Here is a 5487-nt window from a genome sequence, read left to right on the forward strand (position 1 = left end):
TGAGACATATGGTCACCAATAGGGGTATACCATGGATCCACAAGAGATAGAGGTTGTTATCAGTTGGGAGTTGTCGTAGTCTATACAGGAGACTTGCAACTTCCTTTGTCGAGTTAATTATTACCGGAGGTTCGTTGAGGGTTTTCCTCACGTTATGCCACTGCCACGCCTGACCAGGAAGGGCGTGAAGTTCATGTGACCAGAAGCCAGCGAGACCAGGTTCCAAGAACTGAATCAGAGATCAGTGTCGGCAACAGTTTTGGTTTTGCCTCTAGAGAGGACGAGTTCATACTCTATACCGACACTTCTCTACAAGGTTTGAGCTCTATTTTGATGCAACACGGCAAGGTAGTCTCCTATGCTTCTCGTCAGTTGAAGGAGCAAGAGAAGAACTACCCTGTACATAATCTAGGGTTAACCGTCATTATCTTTTCTTTGAAGATTTGGCGGCATCATCTGTAGCGTATTACATTTGGGATTCTTACGGATCAAAAGAGTCTCAAATATCTTTTAACCCAGAAGAAACTCATCTCCGACAGAGGAGATGGATGGAGTTCCTGAAAGATTATGATAGTACCATTAGCTACCACATAGGGAAAGCTAATGTGATTGTCGATGGGCTTAACCAGAAGTTCAGAGGGGCTTTAGCTCACCACCGAGTTTTAGGCACGGACTTGATTTAGGGTTTCTCCAAAAATTGGGCCTTGAGGAGCAAGGACAGACAGAACAAGGTATTCTTGTTACCATGGTTGCTCAGTTGTCGATCAGGATGAGGATCCGAGAGGCCCAGGTCAGTGATCAGCACTTACAGTTCATTGACAGCCAAATAACTTCCGGGCAGCAGACCAAGTTCACCCGAGATGATGAGGGCATTATTTATTTTCGAGGTCGATTATGCGTACCCCCATCTCACCCAGACAGGGAGGAGTTACTTCAGGAGGATCATCGCTCTTGATTTGCGATCCACCCAGGCGAAATACGCATGTATCGAGATTTGAAGTGTTCCTATTGGTGGAATGGCATGAAGGAAGACATTGCGGAGTTTGTAGCTAGATGTCTAGTATGTCAGTAGGTGAAGGCTAAGCACTAGAGACCTGCCGGATTACTTCAGATGATTCTGATTCTGGAGTGGAAATGGGAGCACATCACTATGGATTTTGTGGTGGGATTGCCTAGGACACGACGAGGCCATGACGCGATTTGGGTGATCGTTGATCGATTAACCAAATCTGCACACTTCTTAGTGATTCAGAAGACCGATTCACTTGATCGATTGACAGAGCTGTATTGTCGAGCGATCATAAGGTTGCATTGTGTGCCATTGAGTATTATATCGGATAGAGACCCATGGTTCACGTCCCGGTTCTGGCAGAGTCTGCAGCAGGCCTTAGGCACACAACTCTGATTTAGTACAGCCTTCCATCCACAGATAGATGGGCAGTCAGAGTAGACCATCCAGACTTTAGAGGACTTACTGAGGTCTTACGTTATGGATATTGGAGGCAACTGGGAAGACCACTTGCTATTGGTAGAGTTCGCCTACAACAACAGCTATTATTCGGCAATCCAGATGACACTGTTTGAAGTATTATATGACAGACCTTGTCAGACACCCACCCTCTGGGAGGAGGTTGGGGAGGCCCGGCTATTAGGACCACAGAGAGCTCAATAGGAGGTAAAGTTGGTCCGCACTATCAGATGAAGGATGTCCGAGGCGCAGGACCGCCAGAAGAGTTATACTGATCGGAGACGTAGACCCCTGGAGTTCTCTACTAGCAACTATGTATTTTTGAGAGTCTCACCACGAAATGGGTGAAGGGATTTGGCCTCCGCGGTATGCTAGCTCTATGATACATTGGGCCTTTCCAATTTTGAAGAGGATTGGAACGGTAGCTTATCGTCTGGCGCTACCACCGGCTCTACCAGACATTCATGATGTATTCCATGTGTCCATGCTGAGGAGATACGTAACCGACCCAACACATGTTCTGTCAGATATACCAATTCTCATTCAGCCTAATGTTACCTATGAGGAGGTTCCAATACGAATTCTGGACCACAAAGAGCGTCAACTACAGAACAAGACTATCCAACTGGTTAAAGTCGGATGGCAGTATCATTTTGACGAGGGGGCCACCTGGGAACTTGAGGATATGATCCGAGCTTGATACCCCCATCTTTTTACTTAAGGTATATGGGTTAAACTTCTGCTCAGCATTTATATTGTTTAGCTTTTGCTAATATTTGCTGATGGTAAATAACGAAATTTGGGGACTAAATTTTTATTGGTGGGGGAGAATGTAAAATATGACACCTTGATAATGGACGAATAGCTTTAACAAAAATTTTAGGAATTTTCATAAATTTTCTAAGAATTTTTCGGAACTCATATGACGAGTTTAAGCGGATCAACTATTGGGCCACGGGAAAACCTGTTTAGGCTACCCAATTTAAATGAGGAAAAGTTTAGTTTTTCTTTTCTTTTTCCCTTTTCTTTTCTTCTTTTCCCTGTCATGCAAGGATTAAAGACATCCTAAATGGACTTCATTTGATAGGTCATCAACTAGAAAATAGGGACGCCATAAGGTAAGCCTTAAACTCTTTTCCTCAAAATGAACCGTGGGCATCTATAGTAGATGCCTATAAAGTTTTGAAGAATTTGAATAAATTAAAATTATATGAGTTATTTTATAAACTTGAACTCCATGAATAGACTAACTCAAATCAGGTCGAGAAGGGTATAATGTTTCTTGCAGGTTCGACAAAGGAGAAGAAAATAAGAACCCAAACCAAGCCCGAATCAGAAGACAAATCTAATTCAGAATTAAATGAAGAACAACTAGTGAACCTAGTAAGAAAAATGTTCACTAGAAAGAAAAAGAATTTCACCAATAATGATATCCAAAAAATAATCAAGTCGACATCCAATGATGCAAAGATAAATATCACATGCTTTGGATGCAACAAGAAAGGACACTTCATACACAAATGTCTAAATCAGAAGGAAGATAAGTGGAAGAAGATGAAAAGGAAGAAAGTGCTACAAGCCACCTGGGATGAATTTATAGGTCTTGTGTAGACTGGCTTAGGGGGGGGGGGGGGTGAATACTGTCCTGTAATTAAATTTACTAATTCTCTTGCTTCTCACTTAGCAAGGATACATACACATTAATTAGAAAGAAATAACATAAAATAAAAAAGAATAAGAGGTTTTTACTTAGTTACAACCTAGGTGGTTGTTAGTCCAAGACTTTAAAAGCTCTATTAAAAATCTCCATATGACGAAGTAGCCTCTTACAACAATTAAATATAGAAAAAATAGAAAGCAGTAAACAATAGAAGCGAGTGTATATGAAACTCCAGGTTCACAACTCTATTTATAGCTCTCTTAGTCGAACTGACTGTTTAGGATCAGTTATCATGATTTGAAGTTTATTGGTCAACTGATCCTACTGATCCTTTTGATCAGTCAACTAAACCTCTTGAACCTGGATGACTTTAGTCAAGATTCAGTTTCTATTTGGATAATTCATTATTCGGTCAATCGAACCTTTTTATTAGTCAATCGATCCCCCCGAACTTCGTTCGCTTCCATTGCACTAAATTCACATCTCTGAGCGAAAAGTGGAGAAGATGATAAACAGTAGATGTGTGCGCACGCGTAATGCAAAACGTACCTGGCCAATAGAGAGGACCCTCCTTTTATGCTGCCTCTCATAACCTCCACGATAATGAGGTGACAAGGAATATCTTATGCCAAAATATATTAGGTAATGGAAGATGTACAATTTGGAAGATGCATAGTTATCCTCTGAGAAATGTTCTGTTACGTGTATATAAACAGTCTTTTATAACCTTTGCAATAAAGGAGGTGGCTGAGAATTTCAGATGTCATGTACTGGTAGATGTATAGTCATCCTCATAGGAAGGTTCCATCGCAGATATATGTTGTAGTAGTGGAACATTCTTTGACAAGTAACTATTATTTCTGCTAGGTTGTTATGACTCCCTGATAATATTGTCTATTGGAGGCAATCCGATCGGCCTGCTGTATGATGGTAGGTTAGCATATAAGAAAAATTGGCCCATATATTTGTCTGACACTTTAGGCCGACTGACCATATACTAAGTGTCCTGGAACTGAGGAATAGGGAACTATGCCCTGTAAATCTGACTAGCCCTTGGGTTGACCAACCAATCATATGATGATAATTGTCTTAATACTGAGAGATAGGGACCTAGGCCTTGTAAACCTGATTGGCCCTTGGGTCGACTGGCCATATGCTGATAGTTGCCATAATGATGAGAGATAGGGAACTATACTTACAACCTGACTAGCCCTTGGGCCATATGCTGAGAGTTGTATTGTAGAAGCGGGGAGTTGGGCTTGTATGCCCTACCATTGTGGGAGCTGACTAGATTTATCCTGTGTATCTTGGCACTGAGGTGTGCAGGGCTGAGGCCCTTAAGTTCAACCGGCTCCATACTAAATGCCTTAGCGTTGAGGAGTGAGGAGCTGAGTTTCGGTGAAAGTGACTCGTCCATCTACGTATATTTTGACCTGGATTATGATCTCACCCTGATTTTGACCGCCGCCTCACCTACCTTAACCTTAACCACCACCTCCCATTGGGTTCACTCATAACATACCGTATCATTATTATTAATACATACTTAATCCTATTGTATTTAATATTTTAATATCAATCAGAGTGGCGCAGCGGAAGCGTGGTGGGCCCAAAACCCACAGGTCCCAAGATCGAAACTTGGCTCTGATAATTTTACTTTTTATTTAAAAATAATTTGAACTTTTTTACAATTAAAATAGTAGATAAATTTAAAGAAAGTTTAGAGTTAGCTTGTGAAAAGAAGTGTTATGAATTGATTTTCATAACCGTTTTATTTTACAAAGTAAATTTTCATAAAGTTAATTTCTTGGGAGTACAAAATTAATTCAAATGAAAAATTAATTTTCGAATATATTAAACTTGGCACTAAGTTTTTCAAATATCTAAATAATGCATCTTACTTTTCAAATTATAAAAATCATGCATTAATTTTCTCAAAATGCTCCATTTTTTTTTTGTCTCTCTAACTAATAATTATTTGAATAGGTGGCTGAGGCAGTAAAATCACAATCAGACACTTGAGTTAGTATCAAAATCACAGCCAAGTTATCGAGTTGGTCTTGAATCATCGTCAAGTGATTGATCGAGAATATAGTCGCGATTTGTAATCAATTTTTCATGATTTCTTGGCTACAAAATTGTAACTTAGTGGTTGAGCGGCTGCCTACAATTAAATGAATATTCTAGAATGAAAAAAAAAATCCTTACTGTTGGATCGAAAGTGCTAAAGGGGGTGGGGTGAATAGCGTTCGTGGTTTTCATGTTCGTTTCGAAAAACTTCAATTAAATACTTAGTGAAATAATTAAACACAAACACAAACACTAAGGGTTTTACTTGGTTCGGAGCCTATGGCGACTC

The 5487-nt window shown here is 40.2% G+C and overlaps 1 non-coding gene across 1 annotated transcript; it reads left to right on the forward strand.

Annotated features, from left to right (window-relative positions):
• Nucleotides 1–4706: 4706 nt before the first annotated feature.
• On the forward strand, nt 4707–4778 carry TRNAL-CAA. Its single transcript has one exon. It is a non-coding gene; the product is annotated as a tRNA-Leu (tRNA).
• Nucleotides 4779–5487: the final 709 nt, after the last annotated feature.

This window comes from Zingiber officinale, chromosome 6A (genome assembly GCF_018446385.1).
Source record: "Zingiber officinale cultivar Zhangliang chromosome 6A, Zo_v1.1, whole genome shotgun sequence".
NCBI classification, from domain to species: domain Eukaryota; kingdom Viridiplantae; phylum Streptophyta; class Magnoliopsida; order Zingiberales; family Zingiberaceae; genus Zingiber; species Zingiber officinale.